At 40.5% G+C, this 21889-nt stretch overlaps 1 protein-coding gene across 5 annotated transcripts in view; it reads left to right on the plus strand.

Moving 5' to 3' along the window:
• MBD5 (methyl-CpG binding domain protein 5) overlaps positions 1-21889 on the plus strand; it is a 105133-nt gene that overhangs the window by 41508 nt on the left and 41736 nt on the right. The window contains exon 3 of one of the 5 annotated variants that reach the window (XM_028745507.2): positions 21238-21412. The exons of 3 other annotated variants lie outside the window; for them this stretch is intronic. The gene's annotated coding sequence lies outside the window, so the exon portion shown is untranslated. The remainder of the gene's footprint in view (positions 1-21237; positions 21413-21889) is intronic. One more of the 5 variants, XM_028745516.2, reaches the window with a different exon arrangement.

Below are 21889 nucleotides of genomic sequence, written 5' to 3' on the forward strand. Positions count from 1 at the left end.
GTTTACTTTCCTATCATGATACTTTAAACACGATTTAGATGTTATAAGAAGCTGAGCACAACATGGAGCTCTAGAGGTGCAGTTAACTAATCAAATGCCTGGCAAGCATAGTGGCAACAAATGTTAGGTACTCTATTCAGATGTGTGAGCAGTTGTTGGAGAACCCTAAATCACAAAATTACAGGACTGTTTATATAATGGGTGGCACTGTGGGTTAAACCACAGAGCCTAGGACTTGCTGATCAGAAGGTCGGCTGTTCGAATCCCCGCAACGGGGTGAGCTCCCGTTCCTTGGTCCCAGCTCCTGCCAACCTAGCAGTTCGAAAGCACATCAAAGTGCAAGTAGATAAATAGGTACCGCTCCAGCAGGAGGTAAACAGTGTTTCCATGCGCTGCTCTGGTTAGCCAGAAGCGGCTTAGTCATGCTGGCCACATGACCAGCTGTCTGCGGACAAACGCTGGCTCCCTCGGCCTATAGAGCAAGATGAGCGCCACAACCCCAAAGTCGGTCACGACTGAACTTAATGGTCAGGGGTATCCAAGCTGCTATATTGTGACTTATGAACTAAGTCTTGGAATGCTCTTCTTACGAAGGGAAATGTGACTGATTTTGGTTCGGAAATATCACAAAGTGACATTTATAGTGGCTTTTTGGTGGGGCACATACCTTGCATTTTTGCATAATGGCCTGGAAAAGGGATACCCAAAGAGAAAATCTGTGTATCAACTGCAGACAGGAGGGGAGCCCCCACTTCTGTGAATCCTACCACTTTTAGAAGTACAGATGATGGAAATAAGGGAAATGGTTGTCGCACCCAAGATGTATAATTCTCTGCCCCTAGATGCCACCTTTTGAATACCTTTATGGTCTAATTGTAACTCTTAAAAACACACATACTTGATCCTTCCATACTTTTTGTGCTTTTCTGAAATTTGCAACTGTGTTTTGTGTTTTGTTTTTTCATTTTCAGATTTTGTTTTTTTTTTTTTACTCTATTCTGTTGGCTTCCTTGAGCATTTTACTATCAGGTGGAATGGCACTTGCATATCTTGATTTCTTCATATGGGAGTGAAATTCTCTCTAACGAGATTGTGCAAGCAGACAAATATTTCAGCGCTTCTCAAACTGTGGAGCAGGCTTCCCTGGAGATTTTTGGTGGAAAATTTCAGGAGGTAGAGAGAGAGGTTCCAGTAATAAAAACATCTATACGAGGGGTAGCAATGTTAGTCTTCAAGGACCAAAAGACTGAATTACAGAGAAATCTGATTTTGTGCTGTTTATGTTGAAAGGTCATCTCTCTTCAGTTATGTGTAGATTCTAATCAAGTATTCTAAAATGTAAATGCTCATTTCTGATCTAACCACAAATTTGATCTAAAGCTCATTGATTGTTAGCATTTGGACAGGAGTTTGGTAATACAAGTCCAGATTACTTGGAAAGCAGTCAGATTGTCACTGTATTTAAAAGATACTTTGTAAAATGAACATGCAATAAACTTTATAGCAAATGTTACATCCTTGTGACTAAACACATCCATATCATGACCAAAAGTCATGGCATATAATGTTTCACTGTATGACTCAACAGTTTATGCTGCTTCTTTTAAGCAGTTGATCAGAGCAGTTTGTGTAACCTTGTTACAACCTAAATTTTCACAACCTCAGATCAACATCCTTAGTATTGTTATTTGCTGCTGTATACAGTCACATAGTTAAGCAGCTACATTGAATAAATTGAATTAGATAATATTATACTTGCCCAAGCCATGTAAACATTCCTGTTGCTAAACACAGAATATCAGCAGGTGATTTTATGGAGAGAGAAATATTTATAATTTTGGACTAGTCTTACAAGTTTGTTGGACTGCTCCTTCAGCTTGCTAAGTAGTAGTAGTAGTGTTAGAAAAGCTATGCTCTTACAAAATCTGTGAATTGGATATTGGTACTATCTTGCTGGAGGGTACGTATTGCATCAGCTGAGACTTTTATTATGAAAACTTAACAAATACTGACCCAGAGTAGCCAAGCTAATTTGAAAGTGCTGATTTTGATAATGTTCTGCCCGTTTGCACTCATAATGCACTCATAATAATTTGTTCTAAAAACTCAAGTATTCAGTGTATTGATTTTGATGTCACAAACTCATCGGTTTTAGAAACATAATATATCTGCATTATTTCAACCAATAATAGACAGGTTGAGAAGAGAGAGGAAAGGGTATGGAAAATCTTGAGGTCTGGCATGGCAGCACAGTTTCAGCAGCTAGTACCTCTGTTTTAGGACCATGGGGGATATGTTGAAACACAGAAAATTGTGACTGTGGACTAGATCAATTCCATGCCCTTCCTTCTTTATAGCTAGGTAAATTGTACTACCAAAATGTTCTTGATGAGATCAAGGAGAAATTTACATAACTTCTCATCAGGTTGTATCTACCTCCTGATTAAAATGAATGTTGTGCTGTGATTTCAGTGCAATTTTTTGGCTGCTTCAAGCTCCATCTTTTAAATTTTGGGGATGGGGTGGAGTTCATGCATTGCAGTGGCAAGGTTTGTAGGAAGTAGTCAACTGTAAGCTTTCCATTAGGTATCCTCAAATCTGTGTGTCACAGATGTCACCTTGTGTGTCACAAGGTGATATTTAATGTTGGCAATTGCTTTTCCACTTTTCATTGACTGGATACTTTAAAGGTAAAGGGGTCCCTGACCATTAGATCCAGTCATGGCCAACTCTGGGGTTGCAGCGCTCATCTCGCTTTATTGGCCGAGGGAGCCGGCGTACAGCTTCCGGGTCATGTGGCCAGCATGACTAAGCCGCTTCTGGCGAAGCAGAGCAGCACACAGAAACGCCGTTTACCTTCCTGCCGGAGTGGTACCTATTTATCTATTTGCACTTTGACGTGCTTTCGAACTGCTAGGTTGGCAGCAACAGAAGCTCACCGCGTCACAGGGTTTCAAACCGCCGACCTTCTGATCGGCAAGCCCTAGGCTCTGTGGTTTAACCCACAGCGCCATCCGCGTCCCTTTACTGTATATTTTAGACCCCAGCAAATACAAACTCTTTCTTGTCCCACATCTTATTTCTTTATGAAATAAAGACTTTGGAGGGTTTTCTTCCACTAGACTTAAACATCATGTGTTCCCAGAATATTAAGAATGTGATTCATCCCAGTGTGGGTGCAGCGGTGAGTGTGCAGGTAGATTTGGGAGTGGGATGCATGTTACCCGAACTTGTGTCAAGGTAGTAGGTAGGTTGAATAAGGAAGGATACAAGAAGAAGTACTTAAGCCTTCCATCCACAGTCACAGCACACTGCAATGCACTTGAAGGGGAAGGAAGGAAGCACCTTTATAAGAGAATACATTTCTGCAGGCACAGATCACGCCTACGACTACAATGTTTGATGACCCAGTGAAGTCATATTTGTAGTAAACCCTTTGAAATAATCAGACTTAGATTTAATTATTTGAATAGATATTCTCTGAACATGAATAGCATTGAATATCGTTCAAAGAATGTTAACAATTGTGTACTCTGGGAGCTTTCACTTGGGAGCTGAGTCCTCAGTGTTTTAGTGCACTTCCTCGGATAGTATGTTTCTGGCATCATTGTATCTTAGAGCATTTAAATTTCTTTCTGAAGGCCAGTTGCCTTACATGCTCTCATTCTCTAATTTGCAATGGTTAAGTTGGCCTAGCTTCTTGTACTACTGCTTTTTTTAATGCATATATATTGTTTCCAGTATGCTGTGCTAGTATTTAGAAACTAGCAGCATCCTAAGATGCAAGTGATATTTTTTACACGTAGTATGTGTGACCTTGTTTAAAAGTTCTATCTTGAATCCAGAAGCTTTAAAATACTGTAATATTTTAAGAAGTGGGTCACTGCCCTTGTGTAGTCTTGAAAGAATTCTTAGTTTGAATCTTATTTACAAAGCAATCTTGTAATATTCCATTTGACAAAAGGGAGAATATATTTAACATTCAACAATTATGACTCTGATTGGTCTGCAAAAGCTGGTTCTTTCCTTTACATTTTATTTATTATGTCACCTTCCTAAGGCTCAAAGTGGCATACTATCAGTGTATAAAATAAATTAAATACAAACAGCATTAAATGAAACACAGCAATCAGCCCTGTGGGATTAAAACTGGAGTAAATGCAAACCATTATTTCTGCTAAATTAGTTATCCATATTTTGTGTAGACTTCCATAAGGGCAGCCATGTTAGTCTATTTTAGTAAAAACAATGTGTTTTGTGCCACCTTGAAGACTAAACTTATTATGGCATAAGCTTTAGAGCAGGCATGGCCAAACTTGGCCCTCCAACTGTTTTGGGACTACAGTTCCCATCATCCCTGACCACTGGTCCTGTTAGCTAGGGATGATGGGAGTTGTAGTCCCAAAACAGCTGGAGGGCCAAGTTTGGCCATGCCTGCTTTAGAGGATTCCATAGTTGTCATTGTAGGGAAACCTAAATGCTTGCTTGGTGTTTCTTCTGGATATGTTTTTGCCTTTTAACTAAATGGTGCTTGTTTTACTACACATTCATGATGTGTAGGTCTTGTCATCTGGACAGCCCAGGACCTCCATACACACTGCCCAGGCTTGCACCCGGGGAGTTCACTTTGGTGCTGCTAACACAGCGGTTTGACTTAACTCCTGGAGGTGCTCTCCATTGTCTCTCAAGGCAGATGTATGCCAACAAAAAAAAAATGGAACCTCCCTTAGTCACCATTAAAAAAAAAATCACCTAAGAAATAGAACTACTATCTATCAGAATAACAGTTTGTGATTTACCACAACAGGTAACATTGCTGTTGTGCCACACACACACACACACACACACACACACACACACACACACACACACACAATGTATATTGAATTCACTAGCAATACTTCACTTTGGGTATAGAAATATGATGGCTAGAGAGATGCATGCAAAAAAGGAGCTAAAAATAAATGGTAGCTTTCATGTTTGCTTTATGTCCTAAATCATACAAGAAATCCTTTTCAGTTGCAATATACTTCTGTGAGACTCATAATTTAAAAACCTTTAATTTTCTTAAGTAGAGAGTCCAAACATCAGTTACTAATTCTTTGAGAGAAATGGGGATGGTGTTATAGTGTTAATATGCAATATACAGACAAATGCTTGCCATGGCAACCAACAGTTCGTAGGGGTGAGTGCGAAGTCATAGGGAGTTTACAAGTGCTTTCTCTTTTTCCAGCATAGGTGGCATATATGAATAATTTTCTACAATTTTGTGCTGTTGTATTGACTTGCTTGTCAATAGATTATTTTAATTCTGTTTTTAAACTGAGTAAGAATTGCAAGTATGCCATTTTTAGAAAAATAAAATATACCTTCCTTGTCAATTGAAGGATTCATTTAGAAAACAAATGTCTGCTTTCCGTCATAAAACACATTATTAAAGCCTGTCACTTCCTTATAAGATGTTTTAATGGCATTCACTTTATTGACTAAATTGAGGTCCTCTGATTGTTTATACATGCACATTTTTTAAAAAACCAACAACAACATTTCCTTCCACCCTGCTTTATTATTATATCGAAGCAAAAGGCAATAATGTTGCCTGTAGACTGCCTCTGCTAAATTTTAAAGCAGTGTGCTAGTAATTCCTTTGTACACTTCACTCTTTGAATAACTTAATTTCAGTTTAATGCATTTTTAAAAATAATGCTTTCTGATACTGTGTTTTCTTAAGCTCATAGAAGCTTTAGTTACAGGAGTAATTTTCATTTGTTATGGCATTTAAGTGGGACAGGGCACATATCTTCATCAAGAATTGTTGAATCGATTTGCAACTGAGAATAGTTTATCCAGTTTTTTGTTCTTGTAGCAACTATAAATGTTTTCATCCATACTCTCAGGTATCATGTATGATGTCAATAGTAATAATGTGGTTCAAGAAGCCTAATAATAACAAGACTTGTCTCATAGTACTCAGAGAATCAATAGCCAGATGGTACTGGGATTCAGCTACCCACTCAGGGGTCATGTTTATTTTCTCTCTGTATCAATAATCTAAATATCAGTACTTGAGGTTTTGTTCTGAGAAAACAGGTAATGCAGATAATGTTGCTTTCCTGTACTGAGGGCTATAGAAATATATATTCTACCCATTCACAATTTTCAGAGGTCTTCATCAAGCATCTAGCTTTAAATTCATTGTAAAGCCAATTTGAATCGTTGGCCTGTCCAATTGGTTCTCATTTGAATTGTATTTGTACAGTGGATTGTAGAAGTGCTGTGAAAATACTTTCAGCATCTGCCTTTCATTTTGCCACATCTTTTAAGACAAATTAATGAGACTCTGTTTAGGTGAAGGGTAGGACCAGTGACAGCAATGGCTACAGTTTTTGTTCATGGGTGGTCTTTCAACTTTAAGACTCCTGTGTTAGTGAAGGGAATTGGACAGGTGCAACTTTCTATCCCTTTGCAGCTGCTCCTTCTGAAGTCCTCTTCTAAATAGGTATTAAAGGTATAGGAACTCTAGCTTTGAAAGGTTTTTCCATTCCTGATCTAACTTACTAAAGGTAGACACCTGGCATTGCTGCTCCATGTCTGGTTCATGCATAGAAAACACTTAAATTTGTTCAAGCAAGTACAAATTATCTGTTCGATTTATGATGCTGTGTTCAGTGATTTTGTGTAACGTAAGTAATGTCACTATGTCATTAACTCCACTATATCTTGACCCATGTGTATAGTCAAATAATCTTATTTGTAGCCACCATCACTTGCGTCCCTGTGCATCGAATGTAGCAGGCTTATACAATGTTCAGGAAACTAGTTCTTAAGGTGCTACAGGACCTTTTCATTGTTACACTATGGAGACTGCTTGCAACCTTTCTTTGGAGTAAATTGGAAGAATTGTTGAGCTTTTCAGGGGGGCAGGGGGAATCTCCCCCCAAAAAACGAAGTTTGTAAGCTATTTTTAAGGAAATTCAGCAAAAAAAACGAGCACTTCCGACATGGGTTGCCATATGCCTAAGTAGACATTATTCTGCCTGGATGCTAATTCCAGCGGTCGAATCCTGGATATGACTGGGATATTCCGGACGTATGGCAACCTACAGGATTTTATCCTGTGAACTGCCCTGAGACCTACAGGTATAGGGAGGTATATAATTCAATCAATCAATTCCTCCAATGTCATATGAAGAAGGAAAACTTGATAATGTCACACAGCCCTGCTGAATACTATGCTATCTAGTGCAGCATTTTTTTCTCACAGTGACCAACCAGGTGGCTTTGGGAAGCCTGCAGCAGGACATCAATGCATGAACATTCTTCCCTACAAGATCCCCAGCAATGGTATTCATACTGCCTCTAATGTTGGAGGTAATATATAGTCATCATGGCACGTGACCATTGACAGCCTTATCCTCTGAATTCATTTAGTTCCCTTTTAAAGCCATCCAGGTTGGTGGCCACATTGCTACATCTTGTTAAAACTATGCACCGTGTGAAGAAATACACACATTCAATTTCTGAAAGAGGAGGAGAATGTGTGAGGGCTTTTGTGCCTATATATCTGATAGCGGGTGGCACTGTGGGTTAAACCACAGAGCCTAGGACTTGCCGATCAGAAGGTTGGCGGTTTGAATCCCTGCGGCGGGTGAGCTCCCGTTGCTCGGTCCCTGCTCCTGCCCACCTAGCAGTTCAAAAGCACGTCAAAGTGCAAGTAGATAAATAGGTACCGCTCTGGCGGGAAGGTGAACGACGTTTCCGTGCGCTGCTCTGGTTCGCCAGAGGTGGCTTAGTCATGCTGGCCACATGACCCGGAAGCTGTACGCCGGCTCCCTCGGACAATAAAGCAAGATGAGCGCCGCAACCCCAGAGTCGGTCACGACTGGATCTAATGGTCAGGGGTCCCTTTACCCTTTACCTTTTTTTATCTGATAACACCTCTTTCACGGGTGGACTGTGCATTAGATTATGCAAAATCAAACAGCATGTCTCTAAACTAGATAGCTTCGGTCCAAATTGTTTCTTGCATGTTGGAAAGCATTTGAATACATGGAGGGCTCTTTTATTGCCACCAAGTCTCCCACGCACACTGCATCTACTTGCACCACATCACGTTGCATTTTGAAGGGTTTCCCTGAGTCTCAGCAGAGTTTTTTGTGGGGGCCACTGCAGGAAGGAGGAGGTTGTCAAGCCCTACCACAAATGCAGAGCACTGTCCGCAGTTCTTAGGATCCAACATCTTGCTTGCATGTTGTGCAATGACTATGAAACCCAGAGTAATGTTTTTGGTGAAAGGTTCACTTTCGAAAATTAAATCCATCATACACTTCCATTTCTATGTATTAAACGTTAGTTTATAGTAAGGTACAATTTGAATTTATATTACTCTACGCTGTAAAATCCCTGCTCTATATGCACATCAAGATTAAGTAAATATTGTGCTGCAGAATAGATTTATTAGGAACTATTTCTACCTCCTATTTTCATTTTTGCCTATATGACCTAGTTTTTGAAAACCTAGGTTGGAATTTGCTGCATTGCTGATGTTTTCCTTTCAATCCATAGAAATTATTTTGTTACTAGTAAATTAGTTCTGCAGCACTGATAAATGTAGCATAACTAAAACAGCATGTCCAAGAATATGAGTAATCATTGCTTTTATTCAAACTATGCATAAAGAATATCATTTTTTTATATTTCTACATCAATCTGTTATGTAGCATAGAATTTCATGACTATGCTGTGCTATGACCACATGCTTTCTTGTTAATTATTCAAACACATGCTGTATAGATGGACTTATACATAGGGTGTTCACCTATAGCATAGTTATGTACTGAACACTCAAATGATCTATCAGGAGTATAGTTACACAGCATTTTCTGATGGTGTACTATTATCAAACAGAATTCTGAGTCCTCCAGAGTTTTTATAAACAAAAACATTGAACTTGCTACTTTGTGTTTGACAGCCATTTCCAAACTCTTGACTGACAGTTTTCAGAGTTAAAAATTCTGAATTTCACTGAAAAATACTATTTTGTTTTCATTTGATTGAATGTGTTTGACCAAAACTTTCATAATCTTACATATACTGATATTTTATACAGACAAATATTAGTGACTCTGAAGGAAGATAGGCACCTGTATACATATGAAAGATGCATCTAGTTAATTCAGTAAGACCTGAGGGTGTGTGAGAGAATGTTGTTGGAAATGTGATGTGCAGTGAAATCCTATACATGCCTACTCAGAGGTAAGCCCCATTTAGTTCATTAGGACTGAAAAAGGTAAAGGTAAAGGACCTCTGACAGTTAAGTCCAGTCGCGAACAACTCTGGGGTTGTGGCGCTCATCTCGGTTTACTGGCAAGGGAGCTGACGTTTGTCCGCAGACAGTTTTTCTGGGTCATGTGGCCAGCATGACTAAGCCGTTTCTGGCAAAACCAGAGCAGCGCATGGAAACACTGTTTACCTTCCCACCAGAGCGGTTCCTATTTATCTACTTGCACTTGACATGCTTTCGAACGGCTAGGTTGGCAGGAGCTGGGACCAAGCAACAGGAGCTCACCTCGTCACGGGGATGTGAACCGCCGACCTTCTGATCGGCAAGCCCGAGGCTTAGTGGTTTACACCATAGCAGGACTTACTCTCAGCAAATGTGAATAGGATTTGAGCCATAGATTTATGTTGGCTATATGTGTGAAGGCTGCTTCTGCATTCATTGCTGGATTAGAGCAATAGGCCTCAAGTTGAACACTTGTGTGATTCTTCATTGTTATACCTGTGTTGTATGGGTGTAGTTTTTATGTAGTTTGGAAACTTCCTTTGGATTTATTCTTTTAAACCCTTTGCTATCTTTGTCTTCGAGTTTGGTGAAGCCCAAACTTTTGTGTGTAATTCTGTGAATCCTAACTTCCATTTTTGCAGGGATGTGTTTTAAGAACATAGAGGCAGGCTCAAGGGCTTTGAGGCTGTGCCTGTATCTACCCCCTCCTTCATGGCCCCCAGCTACCTTCCCTCACTGTGTCTAAACCAGGAGGGTGCTTGACTCCAGCTACCATCATCCTTGACTATTGGTCATGTTGGATGGAGCTGATGGCAGCTGGAGTCCAATAAAATCTGGAGGGTATGACTTTGCTAGCTCCTGGTCTAAACCCTAATTCTTGCTATTTGACTGATATCTCAAGGCCAGTTAAAAATATGCAAATACCAAATTACTGAGTTCAAAATAAAGCATGCCAAATTCATTTTCAAAATACACAGCCTGAACATACTGATTTCCATAATTATTAGTATAATGTGTAATGTATTTAATCTACCATTATGATCAAAGTTCATTGCTTAACATGAAACAACAGATGAGTTGCATATTCTTCGTTAGAAGTTAAATATTGTTCAAAGCCATACAAGGGAATACACATTAAGGGAATGTGTATGCATCTTACAGAATTCTGTAAGTAACATAATTTGATTTGCCATAATATTTTGTTGTTGCTTACTGCAATCCTATGTGCACGTTTGCACTGAAATACCATAGGGCATGGGTAGGCAAACTAAGGCCCAGGGGCTGGATCCGGCCCAATTGCCTTCTAAATCCGGCCCTCGGACGGTTTGGGAATCAACATGTTTTTAGATGAGTAGAATGTGTCCTTTTGTTCAAAATGCATCTCCGGGTTATTTGTGGGGCATAGGAATTTGTTCATATAGTTTTTTTCAAAATATAGTCTGGCCCCCCACAAGGTCTGGGGTACAGCAAAAAAAGTTTGCTGACCCCTGACATAGGGCTTACTGAAGCATTCAGTGGGGCTTACTCCCAGGTAAGTTAGGTTTGCTACCTTAGTGTAGAATTAGATCTTTGGATAAAAAAAGCAATAACAGCAGACTTTGTCTGAAAGGATCAGGTTTTGCATAGGCATGTTAGTGAGATTAGGCTTCTGTATTGAGATGAATCTTCTCTTTAGGCTTCTTTATTGAGATGAATCTTCTTCCAAACTTAGTGAGTGAAAATAAAGCAGAGTCATTGCTGCTAATGCAGGGTCAAGGAATTAAAACAACAACAACACAAAAATATATAGCTCTTCTTTAATGTTCCCAAATTTTTTTCTGGGGGCTAGTGTGTGGCACCATGCATAGCTTGCACAGTTTTTGTGTGGCCTATGATGTACTGTCTCAGAGGTCACCAAACTCCTTGGGCCAGTGGGCATATGTAGAATTTAAGAGAAGTGCTAGTCACAAAATGGCTGCTGCAAGGTGTGTGGCATAACACCAAAAAAAATGGTTGCTACATTTATTATTATTATTATTATTATTATTATTATTATTATTATTATTATTATTATTAAAATATCTCTATTTTCAAGTTACATTTTCTCCAAATGAGTTTCATTTGTTGAGATATTAGTGTTACATTAGGAAGGAAAGGGGGAAAGAGGTGGAGGGGGGAATGGTGAGTGGAGTGGGGTTGGGTGGCAATGCTTCTATTCTACTTAGTGTATGTGTGCTTATTTTTGTCTGTCTTATCTTTTTGAACATATTTTCAGGGTGCTTAGCCCCCTTCCTGCTAGGCTCTTCCTGCTAAGAGTCAGCCTAGAAAACTTTATAAGAAAGTAGGAAAGAGTGATACCCTTCCTTCCCCTCCCCCTGCGTTTGCTTCCCTCCCCACTTCCAAAGTGGGTAAGGGTAGAGGCAAAGCCAGAGGTCTCATGGCCACCAGAGAGCATCTTGGGTGCTATTGTGCCTGCAGACACCACGTAATTCTGTGGTTAAAGGGTATACTTCACAACGCAGCAACACTGAGCTGCTCAGTAACAAGGAAATCAGTGCATAGAAGACACCTTTGCATTTCCTCATAATCTCTTGCATAAAACAATTTTCAACTCAATTTGGTGAGCCACCGATAATACCATTATCATGGATAATGAAAGCATCTATTCCTTGTCAGCTTTGTCATTTTTAGGATTGAAAAGGACAGTAGCTGGAGAACAGTTTGTTGGAAAAAATGCTCCCCAAGTGCCTGATGAACCCAGCATTTAATCACTCGATAAAAATACTGCAGTGTGATATGTAATGTGATATTTTTAAAAGTGATTTAATGGCTGTTGTCACAAGAAGTTCTTTTGTGCAGTTAAAAAGCACTAAGGATGAAATAATTTCTCAGAAAATAGGAAGGTGTTTTTCCTTATCTAAGTTTGAGTAATGAACCAAGTTGGTGGTAATCCAAATGTGTTAACGTTATGTATTATTCTCTTGTATGGAGTTCTTTATGTCCTAGGGGCAGTGTTATATGGAAGTGGGGGGAGGGAATGCAGCAGCAAGTTTGAACTCCTTTTTCATAAATATAAATTAAGTTCATGGACCAGGTCATTGGAGTATTTTTTGTTTTGTTACTCTTTGCTAACATAAAATCAAAAATACAAATAAATAAACAAAATATAATTTCTCTGACAATGAATGGAAATAAAATATATACATCTATAGACATGGAAAATAATAAATCATTTTGAGGGCCCTTGAGACCCTAGCTCTGTAGTTCTTTCAGTTTCCCATTCCATGCAGCTGAGGTAAAAATGACCCCAACATTTTCAGCAGCTAGTGCCAGGGGAGCATGCACCACCACACAGCATTGGCTCTTTTTTTTTAAGATTGAGGAATGAACATAGTGAAAACCAAGTTTTACCAAATTTTTCCACGAACGTCTTTCAATCAGTTTGTCGCCATTATCCAAGTGAGCTTGACCACGGTTACAGTGCACTCTCATGGGTCTTGTATCATTAAGTTGTATAATCTGGTCGTTTATTTCACACCTGATTGCCTAGGATGTGAAAAATCTGTTTTGAGGGTATCAGCCTTCCTTATTGCTACATATTTGTTGTGTCATAGATAAGACCATATGGTTTCTATGCATTCATTGCCTCACCTGCTTTTGCCCACACCCACCACTGACTGTGGCACCTAGAATATTGACAGAATGCAACCCTCTGGCGAAGAACGGTTCCCCATCCTTTCTCCAGCAATTGTCTAGATTCATAATTATCAAGGTGTTCCTTCTTTTGTAGTATATAGCTGCACATGATTCTGATTTACTCGTATGACAGTCACTATTCTTGCTTGGGATCATTTGCTTTCAACTCGTATCTTTCCCACCTCAGTAATTAAACATAAAATCAAATGGATTCACGTAGATTACGTATTGCATCTGTAAAAGATTTGGGCTTTGCTTAACTGTTTCAGTCTAATCCATAATCATTGGGGCTGGGTGGGAGTTCAGTCTCAGGCAGAATACAGTGGTACCTCGGGTTAAGAACTTAATTCGTTCTGGAGGTCCATTCTTAACCTGAAACTGTTCTTAACCTGAAACTGTTCTTAACCTGAGGTACCACTTTAGCTAATGGGGCCTCCCGCTGCCGCCACATGATTTCTATTCTCATCCTGAAGCAACATTCTTAACCCGAGGTACTATTTCTGGGTTAGCGGAGTCTGTAACCTGAAGCATCTGTAGCCCGAGGTACCACTGTATATTGTAGTAGAAAGCACAGGGCATGAGGTATGCTATGATGTTATAGGGGAGGCAATTGAAGGGCATGGCTGTGCGAATGTGTCCTTGCACATACTGCCAAGGAAGTCCCACTGTAATCCTCTGGTAAACATATTAATGATAGGTTGTAAGATGGCATGAACTCACAATAGTATAGAGCATCAACCAGGTTCTAAACAGTTAATTTAGTGCTAATATATTGCCAATTATGCAAGAAGTGCTCTTTCATTGCAGACTTTTCATGAAATAGTTGATTATTTTGCTGAATGTTTCAGTAAACAACTTTAAGAACAGCACTTCAGGAAAACATTATGTGTCTAAAAATAGCTTCAGCACAAAAGCATAATTTGCAGGTTTAATTTGCTATCCCACTATATTTTTGACATTTTCTTGCACAGAGGCTTGATCTGAATGACTTATTATTTCTCTGCACTATTAGTGCTCCAGTTGCAAGGCAAGACAATTTAAAGTAATTTTATACTATTTAATTCCTTTCGCTCTTCTTGCATGGATACAGTTTTTTTAAAAAATTGTTCTTTATAGTAGTGTATATTTCAAAACTGAGATATGGGTATGAGGAATGTAAAAAAGATATTGATGTTAAGTGTAGCTGATCAGATTCAGCGACTGTATATCCAGTTGCCTGGTGATGTTTAAAAAACATGTAAGTAAAGAGGAGCCATGTTTGTTTCTAGGGTCTGGGCTTGAGGAGGGTTGAATGTGTCTGGTTTAATGAAAAGCTGTTACGATTGAAATCAATTTTTTTTTTAAAAAAAATTGATCTCTAGTTCTTGCCTCATATTAAGGTACTTATAAAATATGTAGCTAAGTGGATCCATGCCATTTTTGGTAAATACAGGTAACTCCCCATTTGTGTGCTTTCAGCACATGCATGACCGCATGGCCCCCGTGAGGCCGAACCAGTTGTGCTGTCCTAAAACTGCCTCTAATTCTGTTCCCCTCCTATTCAGTTTTCCTCCCATGACCTGACAGTATGCCATGTCCGCTGAATTTTGCGTGTGTGAGGTAGGGGCTTTCTTTGGGGGGAGGAGACAGTTGTGCCCTATTCCAGCTGCTTAAATATTTTATCTCTTTTTTATCCCTGGGAACACTGACTTCTATGGGACAGGATGCAACCTCTTAAGGAAGCTTGGTTCCCTAGCCAGTGGCAGAGGCCAGAGCCTGATTTGCTTTGCTTTTATAGTCCTACAGAAATCATGGGGTTGTTTCTTTAACTACTTTTCTGCAGATTTTTTGTAGTAGTATGCACCTCAGGATTATCCCAAGCATGCCAGTCTCTCTCTTTCTCTTTTGTATGATTGGTATGGTTTTGGCTAAAGTGCTAAAAGACTCAAATCAGTACCAGTATATAGTACAGGCATCCCCAACCTTTAGCCCTCCAGATGTTTTGGACTATAATTCCCATCATCCCTGACCACTGGTCCTGTTAGCTAGGGATGATGGGGGTTTTAGGCCAAAACATCTGGAGGGCCGCAGGTTGGGGATGCCTGATATAGTATATAGACAAGCAGAGCTGTGCGACAAAATGTTGCTGTTTGTTTGTGTTATGTTTGTGTTATCTGAACTGTGGGCTGAGACAGTTGAAGAATAAATGCTGGCATCAAATATAGTTCCTGCTCTCTTTTGGGCCTTACTTCAAGTAGTTGTTGGTTTTGAACATTTAAAAATGTGATCATTCTGCATGCATGTCAGTGGTGCATGAAGCTTCCAGATAAAACTGAGTTCTTGATCTGCCTAGGAGTAGCCCCACCTCTTGTCTGAAATATAACACTGCCCTGACTACATTGTAAGGCAGCTGAAAACGTAGCCCACCGACATACAATAGTGGGTAACAGAGAACTACACTATAGGCTTGTTGTACACTACTCTCTCAGCTTCGGCACAACCTGAAATTCAGCAAAAGGGATATAATAATTCTGGACAACCCAGCAGCTTTGTTGTAAAACACCAAGAACCTGACCTGAAATATTTAGTGTGTACTTTCTTGGGCTCCATGATCACTGCAGATAGTGACAGCAGTCACGAAATTAAAAGACGCCTGCTCCTTGGGAGAAAGGCGATGGCAAACCTAGACAACATCTTAAAAAGCAGAGACATCACCTTGCCAACAAAGGTCCGTATAGTTAAAGCCATGGCTTTCCCAGTAGTGATGTATGGAAGTGAAAGCTGGACCATCAAGAAGGCTGATCGCCGAAGAATTGATGCTTTTGAATTATGGTGCTGGAGGAGACTCTTGAGAGTTCCGTGGACTGCAAGAAGATCAAACGCATCCATTCTTAAGGAAATTAGCCCTGAGTGCTCACTGGAAGGACAGAACCTGAAGCTGAGGCTCCAATACTTTGGCCACCTCATGAGAAGAGAAGACTCCCTGGAAAAGACCCTGATGTTGGGAAAGATTGAGGGCACAAGGAGAAGGGGACGACAGAGGATGAGATGGTTGGACAGTGTTCTCGAAGCTACAAACATGAGTCTGACCAAATTGCGGGAGGCAGTGGAAGACGAGTGTCTGGCGTGCTCTGGTCCATGGGGTCACGAAGAGTCGGACACGACTAAACAACAACAACAACAATTCAGAGTTGTCATAATTCACTCTTTTCAGTTACAACCCCTCCCAACCTGCATATGGGGACAGTGAATTACAATTGCTTTGGAATATTTGTTAGGGTTTTGACTTTGACGTGTTTTACACTACAGTGGTACCTCGGGATGCGAACGGGATCCGTTCCAAAGCCCCATTCGCATCCCGAACGGAACACAAGATGCAACGGCGCGTCTGCACGTGCGTGGGTCGCGTTTCACCGCTTCCGCGTGTGCGCGTGATGTCATTTTGAGCGCATGTGCGAGCGGCGAAACCCGGAAGTAACGCACTCCATTACTTCCGGGTTGCCACAGAGTGCAACTCGAACATGCTCAACCCGAAGCACATTCAACTCGAGGTACAACTGTAATGAGTTAGAAAGAGCAGTAACTCTTCTCTTTGCCACTACTTATTCAGTGCCTGGCGAGCGTGAGCAGACCCCTGGTGCTCAGTCCCATCTACCAAATCTGCGTGACGGGGTGAACTCCTGTTGCTTTGTCGCAGCTTCTGCCAACCTAGCAGTTTGGAAGCACACCAGTGCAAGTAGATAAATAGCTACCGCTGTGGCGGGAAGTTAAATGGCGTTTCCGTGCACTCTGGTTTCCATCACAGTGTCCCGTTGCGCCAGATGCGGTTTAGTCATGCTGGCCACATGACCAATAAAGCTGTCTGTGGCAAACACCGGCTCCCTTGGGCTGAAGCTAAATGAGCGCCGCACCCCATTTGACTGGACTTAACCATCCGTGGGTCCTTTACCTTACCTTTACCTACATTAGCATCTTGGATTACTCTGTTGGTTTATATGAGCTGCTCTCAGTGTTTTACACTTCAAGGTATACACTTCGGTATAGCTAAAAATCACTTCTCAGTTTGAACCAGGAAGTGGCCTATCTAGTCAATGTTCCTTTCTACACTTTGTGTGACTATTCCAATCACTCCTTCCACTCATTTATCAGGTTTTTCCTCCCACCCACTTCCACTTCAGTCTCTCAATATTCAGTGCTACTGAATTATTATGGGCCTGGTTTTTAGAGGAGGGGGGGTCCTCCTCTTTGGTGTTTTTTGGTAGTTTTTTGTACTTGTGCATACCTCAAAGCTTTGAACTTCAAGGTTACTGTGAATCTGCTTGTACCTCTTTTGTAGGTGAGTTTCAGTTTTGGCTATATCATCCTGAGTATAAGACTGGAACTGATATTAGTATATAAACACAATAAAATATTTGTATTAAAATAATGTGACTATAGTTAGTTACAAGTAAGCCCATTTTGAAGCCAATGAGATGAAACACCACAGACAAATTCTTGCTTTCAGGGTTTAATGTCGGATTAGAGCTCTGTATTCGATTCTATGTTCAACCCTGGAACATGTGAAAAATGCCCCGGTATATCTGAACCTGTGCAGAGCGAATTTTCTTCACCCTGAATCACAATTCATCAGAATTACGAAGTTTCCAGATAAGAGGCTAATAATTCCTAGCAGATTTGAATCCTTGGATTTCTTTTTCTAGAAATTTAAGAACTGCTTTGCCTTCCACTTACTTCAGTGCAATATGTATCCTGATCCTATTCTTACTTGGACTTTGCTATTTAATACATGTATTTACAATTACAGACTAAGTCACAACTAATTTACATGTGATTATACTCACTGTTGGCAACTGAATTTACTATAAATATGTTCTCTTAAAAACTATGCCACAAGAAAGCTGTGCACATCTTCCAAGTAAATTTTGTATGCTTAACCCATGCATTTGAATTATTAGTTTGGTTTCTGTGTTGTTCCTTTTAAAATTGCAGATGAATTCCATGTATATTCATAATCAAAACATGCCCTGAATAGTTATCTGTACTACAGTTTCATTTCTTCAGTCTCTGCTTTTCTGCTGAGTCAATTTAACTAACTAAAATAAGCAGGAGAGGCATTTAACCCTGTGACTGTTCAATCTATATTTATTACATACATTAAGGGGTTCTTTCTTTTTAGATGCTGAATGTGTAATTTCCTGCTTCTTATTTGCACTGTTTTGCAGTAGGCATTCTGTCTCACTATGTTTGTATGCATTGAAGTGTGTTTGCTTGCAAACACGCACACACAAACAAATAAGGCTTTTTTGCTAACCCCCGGTCAAATGTAGAATATTTTCTTTTCTTTATGGAATGTAGTTTAATTCTATAAATCTTTCCCAAACAGTGAAGACAGAAACCATATATCCAGTATATTGCTGCCATTGAATATTATTTGAATCTCCAGAACAAGCTGCTTTTTTCTGGAAAGCAAGAAATCCTCTGACTCTAGTCAAACCAAGTTCTAAAAAAGATCGTCTCTTACATTTGCCTAATACCATGATTACCTCACTTTTAAGTCCCTCATTGCCTGTTTAGTTTAATAAAATACAATTTCAGGAATACTGGGTCAGAAACAACTAGTAACTTATTGGTTGTTGTCAGAGGGGAGCACCAGTAATTAGTTACATTTTCTAGGCTACCTTTCTCAAATGATTAGTGGGAAATACCGTAAATAATAGCCACACCTACCTGGTGTCAGTGATCCAACTAACAGACGAGGGTAAGACCCAGGTACCTGATCATTTCAGTCTTATGTACACTGATAATAGTACAGTCATACCCTGGATCCCGAACACCTTGCAACTCGAACGTTTTGGCTCCTGAACGCCGCAAACCTGGAAGTGAGTGTTCCGGTTTGCGAATGTTCTTTGGAACCCAAACATCTGACATGGTTTCCGCGGCTTTTGATTGGCTGCAGGAGCTTCCTGCAACCAATTGAAAGTCGTGCCTTGGTTTCCAAACGTTTTGGAAGTCGAATGGACTTCTGGAACGGATTCCATTCAACTTCCAAGGTACCACTGTATAGGTAAGGGGGGAAAGATCCTGTATAAAGGCTTTCATAATTTCTATGTGTATAGATTGCCAAATTCATACTGCCCAATTATGTTGCAGTCAAGTAATAAGCTGTCTGTCTTCAACACTTGTTTAAATGGATTCCCTCCCCCCCAATTGTGTGTAAGTGTAGTATTGTCATACATGAATAGAAAGCTATCATTTTGAAATGTTCCGTGAGCAGTATGAATACTTTCCTTTACTACATTTACAGTTGCTAGCACTATTCAAGATGTTTGTCTTCTGGGCCTTCGTATGTTCCGTGCAGCATTTATTCCTGGAGGAGGGAGGAAAAGAAATTGAAATTTTAATGCTAAGTGGCTTAAGCTTAAAAGCACACACATGCTCCTATTTTTACATTGCTAAAACCCTGACACTACTGTCTGCAGTCCAACTTCAAACACTTTTCAAGGTTAAAAGGCTTGACAGAAAGTAGACTTGGTCTGAAAGTGACATTCTTAGCTGAAGCAAGCACTTTGTGCCTACTAACAGTGCTAGCTAAAAAAAAAAAATTGTAAAATCTCCATAGACAATTATGCAAATTACTTCTGCTGTTTATCATATTTGGCAAGTCACAGATAATAGGAAGATGGTTGAACTTTATTTCTAGTCAATACTATTAAATACTTGTGAAACGCCTGTCACGAGAAGCAGTTAGGTATATGGAGGGAGTACCTACATGTGGCGGAAACTCCTGAAATGTATTTTATTTAAATTTTACCTAAACATTGGCATTTAAAATAAAATCGGGCTTTTCTTTTTTAAAGTACTAATCTGGAAAAGAAGCTTCCAGTAAACAGACCCTAGAAATACTTGCACAGGTCCTTTGCATTGCCTCTTTCAGCCATATGTAGCCTCGCACACATCCTAGCACATACAATTCCATTGACACCTTTCTTCCAATTCCTGTTGTGTATTATATACTCTGGCCTTTAGAGTTGCTGTCCAGCATCACTGACAACATGTGTACGGACATCATTTTATTTGTATGCTGCCTTTCCACACTTCAAACAATGCTCAAGGCGGCTTACAACATGAAAAAATACATAACAACAACATAACAAAAGTAGTCATAAAACAAAAAACAAAACGCTTAAAAATAGACAGCCAAACTGAATATTTTCCACATAAATCACAAGATCTGAAATAGATACAAAAGAACCAACATCAACAGCAGCAACAATCCCCCTGCCAACTTCTTCTTCTTTCTTTGGCGATCACTTGTAGCTGAGTAAGATTGTCTTCCGTAAACACAGTTTTAACAACAACTCCCCACCCCAAGAGTCCATGCAGCAGCCTAAGCTTTTCTGGCTGTAGTGTCAAGGCCCCACCAGGCCAGGTGGGGAAAGGTCTGCAGGGCAGGGAGCAGGTCTGCCAGGACTCACAGCCAAGATGGGAACATAAAGAGCTACCTTGGACTAGTGCTCTGACTCTGTCTATCCGGCTACATTGACTGGAAGCAGCTCTCCAGATTTTCAGGCAGAGGTTTTCCCCAGCTCTTCCTGGAATGTTTTGTATCCAAAGCATGAGCTCTGTCATTAAGCTATAGCCCCTTTCCCACAGAGAAGTCTCAAGCCCAAAACAGTGCTTCAAAAAAACAGGCTCACACCATTCATCCAGTTGGTAAAACTTGATAGTAAAAAAGGCAGTATCAAGTCCAGGAGCCTTCTCTGGTCCTGGGATGTGGGGGAAAGAGTTTGTGGCTATACAGTTGAAGGTGCTGAAGCATCACCTGTTTTGTCTTAGGCTTGGTGAATTGGACCTGAAACAGTGGGAGATGTTTGGTGCCTGGTGCCTTGCTGTCAGTTCAGAGACTAATCTGTAGTAGTTTGTGTATCTATGCTGTGTGTCTCTGGGTGTAGCATTCTCCCTTTTCTCATCCACCTTGACAGGATGGAAGCCACCTCTTGAGATATAAGGCAGCACTCTGGGCTGGTTTCCCAGTGAAGTGTAGCACACATAGCAGACAATGGTCTGTAAAATAAAATAAAAACATATTGTGCACACATCTTGAGTGTGCTCTAGAAGATAGTTGAAGGACATACTACTTATGCTTAAGCATGTCCTTTTGTTTTATTTCAGTTTCTGCCCTACCTTCCAACCCAGAGAGGTCTTCTAGACAGCTTACATATAATAATAAATGAATCTCAACTGCTTACATTCCTTTGTGATGACCTATCCAGCCTTAATTCCCCACTTCTCATTAGGTCCCTGTGACTCTTTTCAGCCCTTCTCATTCCCCTGGTTGCTGACATTGAAGTGGTAGTTGCCTGGCTACAAGGTCCTTATATCCTGATCCATGGTGATGTCCACCCCAAGGGATGGTGATGGCCCAAGCAAGATGGAAATCGGTAGGCCCAGAGTTGTGGAAAAGATAGGAAGGTAAGGCAAGGAGCAGCCAGGCCTTTGTACAAACACCAAGGGGCTGGTGCTGGACTATGCTCAGCGGTCCTACAGCTGAGGCCCAAAACACAAGTTGTCTCAGTGCATCTTGGAGCAACTGCACTAGGTAGTCATGGTGGAAACCCTGCCTCTGATTCCTGTATGTGGCCAGTTAAAGAATTACTCCCTTTTTCTGCAGCTGGTGACTTTCCCCCCCTAATATAAGCAGTGGGATTTCACACTACTTTGAAGAGAGCTTGTTGGGGCTTTCCTGATCCTCCAATGAGTCTGCAGTCCATTCAGCCCCATGGCAGAAGTTTCTCCTTGGGGTTCGGGGAGTATGTGGAACTGCTGGCCCTAGAGCCTAAAAGGCTGCTTTTGTGGGAGTCTTCTGCAACTGAGGATTCCTGGTTCGGGACCATGACACTTCCTCACATTCCCTCCAGGACTGCAGGACTTTTCACCTTTTTCCTTAGT

The sequence above is a fragment of the Podarcis muralis genome, chromosome 1, assembly GCF_964188315.1.
Source record: "Podarcis muralis chromosome 1, rPodMur119.hap1.1, whole genome shotgun sequence".
In the NCBI taxonomy this organism is placed as follows: domain Eukaryota; kingdom Metazoa; phylum Chordata; class Lepidosauria; order Squamata; family Lacertidae; genus Podarcis; species Podarcis muralis.